Genomic DNA, 15,398 nt, shown 5'->3' with positions numbered 1-15,398 from the left:
CACAGTTCTAGGTGCTAGGGACATGATGGTGAAGAAGACAGGCACTGTTACTGTCCTCACAAAGTGTCCTGTCCTGTGGGGACTTGGAGACCTTAGAACTTTTCCTGTGAGAGCTTCTGAGACATCAAAATTCTTAGGAGACTCATTCTCTCCCTCTCCCCCTCCCCTCCCCTCCCCTCCCCTCCCCTCCCCCTTCCCCTTCCCCTCCCTCTCCCTCTATTGGTGGCATGGAAATGGAGAGGAGGGGAAGATGTTAAAGAAGTAATCTGGCTGGAAAGCAAGGAGATCTTCTTTCTCCATTACACACAGGAAGCAGAACAGTACTCAATTTGAAGGGTTACCAATAATCACTTGGTGAAGCAGAGAGAGGAGATGCAATGAAGCTGAGAATAGATTCAGCTTGACTTGGGGCTGGGAAGCCCATGGTCAAAGGATTCTGACCCCATCTTTTCTCTTTTCAGGAAGGATGGCCCCAAGTCCTGGACACTTGGGATTTTTTTTTTTTTTTGTCTACTGATCCTTTCTCACTGATCTCCCTGACAACCACCTGGCCCTTTGTGAGGTGCATCTACCAGCCCCACCCTGCACCGTCAGACCTCCTGCTGCCCTCCAAGATAGTTGAGGCTGCATCTGACTTCCACTGTTACCTGCATGAGATAGTCTGCACCCTCACTGGCGATGGCTCCTACAACAGCACATGGCTGCTGGCCAGTATTAGCATTGAGCACTACCTGGGAGTGGCTTTCCCAATACAGTACAAGCCGTTCCACCAGACTGTGTACTGAATGATTTCTGCTCAGGTCTTCTGGACTTTGTCCTTTGGACACTGTAGCATTGTGATTACTGTTCAATAACTTACTAAACAATGTAATGAGTGATGCTAAAGGCTTCCCTGTCTCCTATGAGAACCTGCCACAAGGGCAGCTGGATGTGGTACCTTCTGTGAGGTTGTGATAGGGGACTCAAAGCTTAGAAAATTTTAGCTTAAAGTAAAAAGCTGTAAGTCTAGCAAGTAATGTATATGTTAAGCTTTTGTTTCAGAAACTACAGATAAGGCCCATCCTGGCTCCTGGGAAAAGCAGCCAACCTCCTAGGGCGCTGGCTAGAATTTACTGCCTGGGGACAAGTTGGAGGCATCAGGGCCTTTTGTGTGACCTCCCAATCCCAAAAGCTAACTGCCTAGAACAGGAAGGCTGCAGCTTCACTCACCTAATCCTCCCTGAATTTCAAAGCCCTCACTGCACCTTGCTTGTCCTCTCCCACCCCCCTTATAAAAGATCTGGCCAAAAAAGAGAAGGCAAGATGGTTTGTTAGGGTATGAAGCTGCCAGCTTCTCAGATTGCTGGCCATCTGAATAAACCTCCCATAAAGATTCAATCACTGTCATTGCATATTGGATTTGATAGTGACAGGCAGCCCAAATGCCAGGGTCTTTTCCGGTTACAGTTGGAGTTTTGTCTTGTCCTCTTCATCCCCATGGTGGTCACCATTTTCTGCTACTGGCACTTGATGCATGTCATGTTCTCCTGGGCCAAGCTGGGGCCCTGGAAGTGGTAGAGAGCTGTGGGGCTGGTCACTGTGACCCTTCTCAAGTTCCTGGTCTGTTTGGGGCCCTACAGTGTGTCACATGTGTCAGGGCTCTTCTATAAGAAATGTCAAACTGATAGGGGCTTAAGACTTGGGAAAATTTAGCTTAAGGTAAATAGTCATAAATCTAGCAAGTAATGTGTATGTTAAGTTTTTGTTTCAGTAACTACAGATAAGGCCTATCTTGGCGCCTAAGAGTAAGCAGATGACCTCTTGGAGACATCTGTACCAGGAAGAAGTAAGTGACTACCCTTCCCCCTTGGAGGCAACTGTTGAATTTTACAGGCTTTCGCTGACACCTTGTTTGCCCTCCCCCAACCCCCTTATAAAAGATCTGGCTGGGAAAGAGAGAGTAAGATGGTTTGTTAGGGTATGAACCCGCCATCTTCTCAGATTGCTGGCCATCTGAATAAAGCGCCTATAAAAGATTCAATCACTGTCATTGCTTATTGGATTTGGTAGTGACAGGCAGCCCGAACGCCGGTGTCTTTTCTGGTTACAAAACCTGGCAGTGTGCGTGGTGCTGCTCAGTGCTCTGGATGCTTGCATCAACCCCTTCATTTCCTATTTTTCCTCCTGAGCTGTCGACAAAGCCTTTTATGAAAGGCTACAGAGCTTGGGTGGATAAGAGTTGGAAAACCACCTGCAGAGAGAGGAAATTGGAGCTTAAGTATGAGCAATGTCAGCTTCACAGGAGACTAATTTGCCAGCTTGTTACATCCTTGCAGAGGGAGGCTAAAAAAAAACGGGAACAGTAAAACAGAACTGGGGACAAGTTCTGTGCCCAGCTTAAGAAGCAAAGGAGAGCTTCCCAAATCCAACTCATACATCTGGATGAGTGTTTTTGTTCTTTCCTCCAGAGTTTCCATTTCCTTTTTTATGGCTGGTACTGCTTCGTGGTAAGCCACAAGCTCTGTTATCCTACAATATCACAGTTTTGGAATTCTTTTTTTTTTAAGATTTTATTTATTTATTTTTAGTGAGGGAGAAAGAGAGAGAAAGAGAGAGAGAGAGAGAGAGAGAGAGAGACATCAATGTGCGGTTGCTGGGGGTCATGGCCTGCAACCCAGGCACGTACCCTGACTGGGAATCGAACCTGCAACACTTTGGTTCACAGCCTGCATTCAATTCACTGAGCTACGCCACCCAGGGCCAGAATTCTTAATGTTCCCAATTCAGTATCTATAAGATGGTAGCACTCATTTATCTACTACAGAGAGTTTGTTATATCCTTGACCCTGATTTGGTCAGGGGAGTGATTCCACATGCTGGATTTTACCATCCAACACAAGCAAGAGTCTGGACAGCCAGAGAGAATTCTGCATGTGAGCCCAACGACCAGCACCCCAATCAAAGCACTTGTTGGCTCAGGTCTATAAAACGTGCAAGAAAAGAAATAGTTCTTGAGTGACGAGTCAGTGCTAGTGTGAAGAATCTTGAGTCAGGATACTTTTTAGTAGTTATGTCCTATTTCCAATCCCCACCATTCTGTACTTGTGCCTTCTTTTCTCCTTGATCCATCTTGCCAAAGGTCTGTTAATTTGTCTTTTAAAAAAATGAGATCTTCTCTAGTATTTATGTTTTCTATTTTATTAATGTCTAATTTTACCTTATTGTTTCCTTCCTTCTACTTTGAGTCTTTTCAGTTGTTCCTTTTCTACCTTTTCTAGTTTGATGCTCATTCAATTTTTGTGCCTTTGCTAATATATGTATATAAGGCTATAAATTTCCCTACAAGAGCAATTTTAGTGGGATGCTACAAGTTTTGATTTGCAGAATTTTTATTATTTTGACTTCTAAATTGGCTCTAATTTTCATATAATTTTGTCTTTGACTCTTGAGTTTAGAAATGTCTCTTAGTTTTCAAGCACATGCATTTTTTCTTGATCCTTTTGTTATTAATTTCTAACTAGACTGCACTGTGGTCAGAGAATATTGTTCAAATGGTACTAGTTCTTTAAAATTTGTTCAAAATTACTTTCTGACTTAGGATATAGTCAATCTAATGTTCCAGGTGTGATAAGAATATATATTCTGCAATTGTTGGGTGTCGTGTTCTCTCTATGTGCCTTAGATCAAACTTCTTAATTTGTGATGTTCAAATATTTATACTGTTATTTATTTTGCCTACTTGATCTATCAGTTACATGAGAGATATGTTGCATACTCTTCTATGATGGTGAACTTGTCTATTTCTCCTTGTACCTCTGTCTTCTTGGTGAATTGAACGTTTCATTATTTCTTTTGCCTTAAAATCGATTTTGAGTGATATTTAATATAGCCACACCAATTTGTTTTTTGTTAGTATTTGCCTAGTATCTCTTTGTCTATCCTTTTAATTTCAAACTTACTATATCCTTATGTTTTAGGCGTGTCTTTAACAAGCAGTATATAGAATATTTGAATTTTTGTGTAATCTAGTCTGACAATTTGACAGTATTTGTCTTTAATGATATCATTTTACTCTTTTATATTTATATAATAATACTTTTCAATGTGTTTAAATGTATGCTCTCCATCTTATTTTTAAACACCTTCCATCAACATGTACATGCATACTAAAATATGCATGCATACCATGCTTGGCCCTATAACAATTGTGCTGGTCAAATGCATTATCACAGTGAACACAGCCATTTAAGTAAAAAAAAAAAAGAAATATTTACCATTTTATTTTGTGGTTTTTATTTTCCTCACCTTTTAATTTTTCTTTTTCCCTTTGGGATTAAGTTATTTTATTTCTTTTTGTTTCTCATATTCTCATTTCATTTCTCATATTGCTGATTTGGAAAGTCTATGACCTATTTTTATTATTTTAGGCATTTAAATATGTTAGGAATTCCTTAGTTTGTTCCTCCTTCCCTTCTTTCCTTCTCTTCTTAAAAACCACACGTTAAGGAAAAAGTGATTCAGAAGACATTCAAGTATGTCATACCTGCAGAGCAGTTTTCAAAGTGGGGTCTGAAGACCCTGCTGGGCCCAGAGAGCCTTTCAGGGATATATGAAATCAAAACTATTTTCGTAATGATACTAAGATGCTAATTGCTTTTTCACTCTCATTCTCTTATGAGTGAATGTACACTGAAGTTTTTTAGAGGCTACCTGACCTGTGATATCACAACAGACTGAATTCAGAGCAGATGTGAGAATATATATCTGCCTTCTATTAAGCCAGACATTAAAGAGACTTGCAAAAATGCAAAACAATGCCATTCTTCTCAATAGTTTTTGAAAATTTCATTATTTTCATGAAAATATGTTATTTATATTAACATTATGTTTATGATTATTATTTTGAAATAAATTAGTCTATTTAAAAATTTTTCTGATATGATTCCTAATATGATAAATGTCAATGGCTATAACATATACAAACATAGAAAAGCTCCTTGGGGAACTCATTAAGTTTAAGAGTATAAAGGAGCCCTAAGCTCAATCAGTCTGTGAGTTGCCAATCTATTGAAGTGATAAACTGTGCTTATTCTGCTGAATGCAATTGCATCTATTGACACTATATAAAACATTTTGCTACCTATTGTAGAAGCATTTAATGATTCAAAATTTTGAGTTAAACTTTAATGCTGCTTGAACTTTCAGAGATGTGATTTAAAGTCTGCCTGGTCAAATGCAAAGCTTTTTGATGTATTAAGTATGAGACATAAAAACTGGAACTATTCCTCCATGAGATAAAGAGTAACAAAACTGGTTTAGGTGGATAAGGTATGATTGTGCTGTTCAGGTCAGCATGTTTGTCACTATATACTAGTCACTACTCTTGTTCAATGTTTCTTTGAACCAGAGTTTTTCTTCTTGCTTTATGGGGCAGGGATACTTCATCTACATTTAGGTGGTAGTGTGTTGATCCAAAATATAGGTAGGATTTCTGATCTGAGAAACTGTATGAACTGGAGGAAGGGGAAGCTCAATACTAATTGTATTTGGCCTACATCATCCTGAAAAAAAATGTACATTTGATTCTTGTCAGTAAATATTAAAGAAAGTTTGTCAGGGCATGAACAAAATAAAACCAAAGGCATGGATACATGGAACAGACTGACAGATCTCAGAGGAGTGGGGAGCTGGGGGGAACTGGAAAGGATTAGCCAAAGAACATATATGGGTATATGCATAGTACGTGGACACAGACAACAATGTCGTGAAGTTGGTGGGGGTGGGGAGCGGGACAGGGGTTGGGTGGAGGGAGGCTAATGGGGGAAAAAAGGGGGGCATTCATAATAGCATCAATGATAAAAAAGAAAGAAAGAAAGCATGTCAGGGTAAAAGTTATGAATATGCTTTGTGTGATTTATTTTGGAAGGGGAGCTTCACAAAGCCCCAGTTTTGTTGCTGGAGTACTCAATAACATGTAGTTCATATAATCTAGTTCAGCGTAATGTCTGTTGCATCTGCTAGTAAATAAACAGCTCCTGGAGCATTGTGTTAAGAGGTGTAGGGGGAAGGAAGGTTTTCCTCAGCTCCTTCTAGTTTTCAGGTTAATGGTAGGGAGGGTAAACTTCTACTGGAAAGGGACTCTGACGTGAAGCTGGGTTACTTGTTTTATGTAAACTTACGTGAGAGCTTTCTCCTTAAGATACCATACCTCGAACCAGCACTTCACAGTCATCGAATACACACCTTTTTTGACAAGTTGCTAATTGTCTGCAGTTGTGTTACATTAAACAAGTATTATTTGGCAAATATAAAATTGTATTAAACATGCATTTTCTTTTTTTAATATATTTTATTGATTATGCTATTACAGTTGTCCCATTCCCCCCTTCTCTCCCCTCCACCCTGTACCCCCTCTCCCACCCACGTTTCCCCCCTTTAGTTCATGTCCATGTGTCATACTTATGAGTTCTTTAGCTTCTACATTTCCCGTACTATTCTTGCCCTCCCCCTATCTATTTTCAACCTACTTTCTATGCTACTTATTCTCTATACCTTTCCCCCTCTCTCCTCCTCCCACCCCCCTGCTGCTAGCCCTCCATGTGCCCTCCATTTCTGTGGTTCTGTTCCTGTTCTAATTGTTTACTTAGTTTCTTTTGGTTTTGCTTTAGGTGTGGTTGTTAATATTTGTGAGTTTGCTGTCCTTTTACTATACATGTCTTTTCTTTATCTTCTTTTCTTAGATAAATCCCTTTAGCATTTCATAAAATAAGGGCTTGGTGATGATGAACTCCTTTAATTTGACCTTATCTGAAAAGCACTTTATCTGCCCTTCCATTCTAAATGAGAGCTTTGCTGAACAGAGCAATCTGGGATGTAGGTCCTTGTCTTTCATGACTTGGAATATTTCTTTCCAGCCCCTTCTTGCCTGTAAGGACTCTTTGGAGAAATCAGCTGACAGTCTGATGGGAACTCCTTTGTAGGTTACTGTCCCTTATCTCTTGCTTCTTCTAGGATTCTCTCCTTCATTTTTACCTTGGCTAATGTAATTATGATGTGCCTTGGTGTGTTTTTTCTTGGGTCCAACTTCTTTGGGGCTCTCTGAGCTTCTTGGATTTCTTGGAAGACTGTTCCCTTTGCCAGATTGGGGAAGTTCTCCTTTATGATTTGTTCAAATAACTTTTCCACTTGTTGCTCCTCCCCTTCTGGTACCCCTATAATTCGGATATTGGAATGTTTAAAGGTGTCCTGGATGCTCTTAAGGTTTTCCTCAATTTTTTGAATTCTTATTTCATCATGCTTTCCTGCTTGGTTGATTCTATCTTCCTTCTGGTCCACTGTATTGTTTTGAGACTCAGATTCCTTCCTTTCACTATTGGCTCTCCTCCGCGTATCTTCCTGCATCTCTTTTATGGTAAGCTGCATCCTTTCATCTAATTTGCGCCCAAAGTCCACCAATTCCGTGAGCTTTCTGATCACCAGTGTTTTGAACTGGGCATCTGATAGATTGGCTATTTCTTGGTCGCTCAAAAGGATGAGTCCTGGGGGACTGATCTGTTCTGCTGGAAACATGTCTTATGTCTTTCCCTGTCTCTCCTCCCCCCACCCCCCCGGTCTGGTCGCTCTTGTTACAGTGGGGGGAGGAGCCTTAGGTGTTCACCGGGGCTGGGCACCCCAGTCGCTAGATTGTGACGTTATATGTGGGGGTGGGGGCAGGGGCGGGAGCAGGGACGGGTGGGAAGAATGGCGGTAGTTCCGTTCTCCTGGGCTCAGACACTTCTTTAGGATCCTGGGCTGCGAGTTCCGCCCTGGTCCACAATCACTGCCTCACTGGGTCCCCCAGCCGCAGCTTGCATACTCAGGGATCACCACCGCGTTCTTGCGCCCCAGATGGCTGTCGCGCCAATTTTGCGCCAAATTTTCCCCGACCTCCGCGCGCCGCCTACCTGCGCCAGTCCCACACCAGTCCTGCACCAGTCCCGCACTCGCCCGGCTCATCGTCCCCTACCAGTCTGGATGTACGGGTCTACTTCAACTTCTTGGCTGTCTGACTTCCATTCAGATAAATCCTCTGTCAGTTCTGAGTGATATTCTGTCTGTAAATTATTGTTGTTATATTCTTGGTTGTGCGAGGAGGTACGGTACGTCCACCTATTCCTCCATCTTGCCGGAAGTCTCGAATTTTTTTTAAGATAAATGTATTTTTTTAAAGATTTTATTTATTTATTTTTTAGAGAGGAAAGGGAGAGAGAGAGAGAGAGAGAAGTATCAATGTACAGTTGCTGGGGGTCATGGCCTGCAACCTAGGCATGTGCCCTGACTTGGAATCGAACTTGTGATGCCTGGTTCACAGCCCGCGCTCAATCCACTGAACTACACCAGCCAGGGCTAAACATGCACTTTCAATCCATCCATTCCATCCTACTTGCAAAATCCAGCTCTGAGATTCTAACAAGCCCACTTGGCAGAGGCTCTGCTCCCACTTCCACGTGGGTGGAGAGCTGATGGCTTACAGGAAGTCAACTGAGAGCTTTGATCTGGCATTTACAGGGCATTCCCATAAGGGAACCCCATGACCGAGTCAGGGTGCAGAGTGATAAGAGGGAGGCAGGGAAGACAGTACTGATCAGTGGACTTGAAGGTTACAGTTTTATCTCTATGTTCACTGCAACCCCTTTTCAAAAAGGAGCCAGCAATCAGAGGCAGGCATTTGTTGCTTTGGTCTTCTTGACAGCACCCACCTGCCCCCTCTGTGATGTGGTTTGGTGGAGCTGAGATCACTCCCCTCATTATACTCCAGAGGTAGCTATGTGACCCAGAATCTGGGCCATCAGCCTAGTTCCCTTCTGACCACAGCTATGGTTTGCACGTGTGTATGTGACTCAATCTAGGACAAGGAAACTAGCCCAGTCCTTCTCTTTTAACCATTTGGGAGAAAGAACCTCTCTTTTACTGAACTAAACCTGGATTGAATGCTGGCCATTGCTTTGGGGGTCACTTTGAGGAGAGAGGCTGAAATCAACTGAAAGGAAGGCGGAACTGCAAAACACCAAGTTCAGGAATTGGACATCCCTTCAGAGCAGATATACTATGGGCTTTTTTAGATCTGAAAACCAAAAATTCTTTCTTTTTAGCTTAAGCTGGTTTGAATTGGCTTTTCAGCCATGTGCAACCAAAATAGATGTCATTTCATAAGCTATCATAGTTGCAGCAAGTCTTTCTTCATTATTTTAAAATTTGAATTAAAACTTTAAGTATGGAAACTTAGAAGCATAAAAAATATGATATACTCATCATGCAGAAAGGATGCTTATTAATGGTCACATTTCTTCAGATTTTTAAAGTTGATCTTCTACCTCACTAGATTTCCTCTCTTTTTCACCAGAGGCAACATTATTTTGGAATTTAAGTGTGTCTTTCCTGTACACAAAATGTATTTTGTGCTTTAATCCATAAACACCATATGGCATTCTTTTGTGTTTTTTTAATGTTCATAAATATCATATGGTACAAGTCATTCTGTAACTTGCTATTTTCCACCCAACATACCTTTGATATCTGTCCTTTTGATAACCTATCACTGACGCTTACATATTTCATACATTTCTTTGGTCTGCTGAATAATACTATGCCCTAGTATTCCTAAGTCATTTTACTTTTCCATTCCACTATTTATAAACATTTAGATAATCTCCCATTTTTTCACTAGCATAACAATGCTGCTTTGAACACCCCAGTGCATGTCTCTTGGTGCATATGTGGCAAAGTTCCTTGGAGGAGGGAAATACTGGCTGGCACAACATGTGTATTTTCAGCAGAAATTGCCAAACTTCTCTCCAAAGTGAGAGCATAAATCCAGCTTTCTGAAGAAAGGCTCACAACACAGAAGCCCCTGCATCCCCAGCAGTGGTTCTTCCAACCCTGGCCCTGCAGCTGACACCAAGTGACAGATGAAGGGAAGAAGCTAGGCATGTACTAACTGCCAACAGGAAAAAGAGTTCAAATGAGGCCTGAGACCCTCAATGTAGCCCAGTGGATTGGCATACACATGGGCTATGGGGGACCCACTGGGGCAGACAACCTCTCTGGCACTTTTGGAGTAAAGGAATGGTCCATCTCCCCATCTCTTACCTTTCTTAACCAAATCCACACTGTTATGAACATTCAAGAAAAGCATGAAGGTAAAATGATATAATAAAATATAGCAGAGAGAGGTTTCTCCCCCATGCCGTTGTCTACATAGAAGTGCACTCATGCTGGAGAGAAATAGTAACTGGAAGGCTAGGAATTCTTGGTCCTGGAGGAGAGTACAGTTTGACAACAAAGTGAAGGGAAAATAAAATGCTGGGATCCTAAGGGAGTGAATCTGGGAGGCAGGGGGCCAAGTGTCCTGGTTCCTTTGGCTCTGAGCCATATACCAGGGCCAAGATGGGCCAAGATGACAGAAAGCATAATCTGTCTGTGAAGAAAGAAAGCATAATCTGTCTGTCACATATGTCTGCATCAAATGGCTTCCATGACATCTGACACAGACACGTGTGTGTGTAAGCAGAGAAGAGGTGAAAAGAAGGCAGAGGTAGTACAGAGGCAGGGGATAGGACATTGGGAGACAGAATCAGAGCCTGCCTGAGGATAGCAACGGGTTATTGAGGACCCCTGGACCTCTGTGAACATTTTAATATGTGGCCTCACTTTCTTCTGGGGTGCTCATGTGTCCAGAGATTTAGAGAGGTTTATGAGGCAGAGCTGAAGAATAACCAATTCAGCTGGATTCTGACTTGGAAAAACTGGCCAAGCAAGGAGTGTGATCAGGAGCAGGGATGGGAGTACCTGAGTAAACTGACAGTACGCAAGTTCATTTGGAAGAATCAGCCCAGGGAATGATGTCAAAAAGGAAGCCTGAATTATGAAAGCAGAACAAAATCTGAAAGACTATTCGTGGCTTGAGATCTAGAGATTAATTAGATATGTGGGAACAGTTTTGGGGAAAACAAAGAGGGCTGAGTAGTCTGAGAAAGAGCTCAATTCTTGACCTTTCCCTTCTTGAAGGGAAGTTCAAGTGTAAACACTTTTGGCTCATGGGGGACCCTGAGATGGCAGAAGTGCCTATGTCTCTGCACCTTATTCCACATATTGGTAAATGTCCATTTAGGGCTGATCTCCGAGAGCCATCTACTTGAGAATGGGATGAGGCTAGATGCCCAAATTAGTGAGCAAGTCCTGGAAGAAGGCACTCTGAAATCTGACTCAGAAAAAGAAAAGGATGAGAGGCTCAAATGACTACAGGAGAAACCAGTGGGGAAACAAGGTGAGATGTTCATTCCCAGAGGAGGGGTAAAGTCAGAATAGTAAAAGATTAAAAAAAACTGAATGGGGACTTGAGAGAAACTGGTAGAGGTATTAAACAAGTTGAAATGGGAAGTACAATACCAAACAGAACTGACCTTCCTTGTTGGAGTAGAGAAATGCTCTGGTATTCAACTGGCCAGTGATTAAACTGTCCTCACTTCTGCCAACCCATTTGCTGTGTGGTGACCACCTGTGAGTGGACACCTGGAGTTTATTTGAGCAAAGCTTCATCTAAGCTTCATTTAAGCTCCTGGATCTGGCCATTTCTTAAGCCACCACTTTGCCCCAGACTCTTGAATTATATAGACAATAAATTTTTATTTTTGCTTAATCAGCTGGACAAGTTTCTGTTGCCTAGACTCATGATACTAATACAAACCATTGGTAAATAACTTGTCACTAATAATAAAGAATAGATGTTTCTAAATTATATGTCATGGTATTTTTAAATAAACTAGATTCAAGGCTATCTGTATAATAATTTTACTAAATCACTTGTATTCTGACATGCAAGGGTTAGAGCCATAGCTAATGGTCTAGGAATGACACGTAGCTGGGCATGCTGGTAACTGCCTTCACATACAGTGTTAACAACAATAATTTAAATGAGAAGTGTGTTCTGTAGTTTTAAAGTACTTCTGCACATATTATCACATTTGAGTCACAAAACAATCCTATGAGGTTGGTTTCTTATGCCTGCTTCATAAGTACGGACTCTGAGGTCCAGAGAGGCTAAATGTCTTCCTCTAAGATACACAGCCACAGTGATCAAACCTGGACAAGAATCTATGTTGGTCTGTCAGGTCCAGTGCTCCTTTTATTCCACCTGCTTCCTCAAAAATCAGGAGACAGTGTGTGGGACTCAGGGACAGCAGTTACAGAATTGTGTCCAATGGCCTCTGTGTATGGTACAAAGAACACTAAAGGGCTAAATGCTAGGACCCTGTGAGGGGAACTAGGTCTGCTGGTGCTTTTGCCTGGGTCCTGAGGGAATAGGAAACATTATAGAGAACTTACTGTTCTAAATGTTTCATATCCTTTAACTCACTGTGCTAGTTCTACCAGAAGGCTCTGGCTACAAGGCTTCAGGAAGGCAAAGATCCAGTCTGTTCTCCAGAGACACAGATACCTGCCTGCATCCTTATCTGTCTCTTTCATTCCTTCATGCAACTGTATTTATTGAGTGCCGGCTCCATGGCAGGCCTTGCTCCAGGTGCAGGGAACATTATGGTGAACAAGACAGAGAAGCTACCAGCTCTCATAAGTTTACGTTCTAGAAGAACACTGGAGTTGAGGAATACTGGCATACCCCTTCAGGCCTAGCATTTGGGCTCCGCAGGAATGAGACACACTTTAGATTGATTACTACATAACTGAATTAATAAAAGACTTCAGCTAGTTATCATTTTTTTTGTATCATGTAAGTGTGGCTTCTTCTTCCCTGTTTCTGAGCCAAAGGATGGTGAGAGGTAGCAAATACCAAACAACAACAAAAAATAATAATACTGTTTGTTCAACCTGAAAGGATGTCTACGTATGCATTTCTAATTATTAGATGCAACAAAAAGTTTTACTGGGGCAGTATAAAACCAAGACGGTGAGCTGAGTAGCACCTCCCAATCACCAGGAACTGCTGACACACAGAAGGTAAATACACAATGTCGGGTTTGGGTAAAGCATGATGAAGAAAACAGAACAGAGTCCTGTAATAAGGAGGAGAGGAGGACTCCTTTAGATGGAGTTGCCAAGGAAGAGATTTCTGAGGAAAGACAGGGAAGTAACCAACTATTGAATTTCTGTTGAAGACACACAGTCTTGGTAAAGATGTGGCCCCGGAGCAGAGCCAGATGAGACAGAGGTGGCTCCAACTCTGCTACTTCATTAAGGCACCTAAAGACTTTCTTTTGGAAGCTACGGCCCCCTTGCCCAACAAAAATTCAGAATAAAGCAAGGTTTCCAGATGGCTCCTGTGCTCTGGGAAAAGACTGTTGGTGGCGCAGAATTAAAGAAATCAGGAGAGGGCCACGCTGGTGGGGACAAGGCAAGAGGTTCAGTTATAAGGGACAGATGTAACCAGGAAGAGGAAAGATCACAGAAAGAGAGCAGGGTCACAGAGATGCTAATGGAGAGACTGCATGGTGCTGAACTGGGCTATAGTTGGGGAAAGGGAACCGATAAGATCATGGCCACAAGGCAGAGACAAGTCTTCTGCCCATTGGAACTTCCGACACAGAGGCTATGCCATTCCCTCTCTTGAGCAAGACATGGATGGGAGAAGTTGCAGCTGGAGTGATTTGAGAGTCTATCCAGCAGGTGAGTATAATCAATCCCATGTGTGTCCACTGGGGAAAAAGTTGAGAATTGCTCCTGTAAAACATGTAGTTATCTGGTTACAATTTACAACAGACAAGTATTTGCAGTTTTGCAAAGTGTTTTCACATATATTACCTCCTTTATTCCCCCAAACAATCCTGCTTTATTCACTGAGGGCTACGATCCACAACAAAGTCCAGAGAAAGTCGGTGACTTTTCAAGACCTCCCAGATGATCAGACAGAGACTACGTGGGGACCCAGGCTATCTTCCCAAATGCTTGGCTGATATCCCTAAACTCCGACTTTGGAAAGATCAGGAAGGGACCAGGCCAAAAGGCATTCAGAGTGGTTAGCTGTCTCCCCATCTGGCTCTGGTTCCTATCTTCACAACTGAGCTGTATGGTATCACTGAACACCAGGTATCCAAAATAGGACTGTGAACTTGAGCAACCCCAAAACAATTACCAAACCCACTCTTCCTCTGTTACAGTGGCTCTCAGACCTTAACATGCACCAAAATATTCTGAAGGGCTGATTCAAACACAAATTGCTGGACCCCATGCCCAGAGTTTCTGATTCAGCAGGTCTGGGTGGGAGGTGGTGCTGATGCTTGCTGGCCCTAGGCCCACACCTTGAGAACCACTGATGTGTGACATAACTGGTATTTTCCCTATGAGACTCTGGAATCTTCATGGGAAGTAGAAAGGATGACAGGGCTAGAGGACGAACTCAACAGAAGCTGGTTTTCCATGAGGCACAGGATGGAAAACCTAGTAAAGAAAAGAAGTAGCAAGGTAAGATCAAAAACAGTCCATAGGAACCAGTGTGACATGAAGTAGAGGACAGAATGCTGTAGTCCAGCTAGAGTTACTTCATTTTTCAGATACACATCTCAACTTTTACTATGTCCATGTACAACCTGCATTATGATTTACTTATAGATTTTTTAAATCTGACTTACTTTTCTCACATATTATTTACTCTTATCATAAACAAAAATAAAATAATAGTAACAACCAGTACTTATAAGTATGCCAGGCACACACACATATATGTGTTCACATGTACATACACACACATGCACACCTATGTCTACATGTTCATTTCAATCCTCACAGCACACCTCTAAGGCAGGTGTATTATTATCCCCATTTTTTCAAGTGAAGACACTGAGGCCTGGAGAAGATGAGTAACCCCACCCAAGGTCACACAGCTAACAAGTAGCAGAGCCAGGATTCCAATCCACACAGCTGGCTCCAGAGCCTGTGCTCTTAACCCCTGAAATTATAGGTTTAGTGGGTTAACTGTAGGTTAGGTAACTTGTCAAAGAACACATAGCTAGTAATGGGATGGGAATCGAGATCTGAATATGAGTGACTCTGAAATCCATGTGTTGAACTCCTGCACACGGTCCCATTCAGGTTGCAGTTGGTGATAGCAATGAAGGGGCTACTGAGCTGGGATGAGATTGTAGATATGTAACCGGAAAAGGCACCAGTGTTTGGGCTGCCTGTCACTACCAAAATCAATAAGTAATGACAGTGATTGAATCTTTTATGGGCGCTTTATTCAGATGGCCAATGATACAAGAAGATGGTGGGTTCATACCCTAACAAACCATCTTCCCTTCTCTTTCCTGGCCAGATCTTTTATAAGGGGGTGGGGGAGGACAAACAAGGCGCAGTGAGGGCTTTGAAATTCAGGGAGGATTAGGTGAGCAAAGCTGCAGCCTTCCTGTTCTCCACAGTTAGCTGTTCCC

The sequence above is a fragment of the Phyllostomus discolor genome, chromosome 12, assembly GCF_004126475.2.
Source record: "Phyllostomus discolor isolate MPI-MPIP mPhyDis1 chromosome 12, mPhyDis1.pri.v3, whole genome shotgun sequence".
NCBI lineage: Eukaryota > Metazoa > Chordata > Mammalia > Chiroptera > Phyllostomidae > Phyllostomus > Phyllostomus discolor.
The sequence above is the reverse complement of the archived record's forward strand: the minus strand, read 5'-3'. Positions refer to the sequence as shown.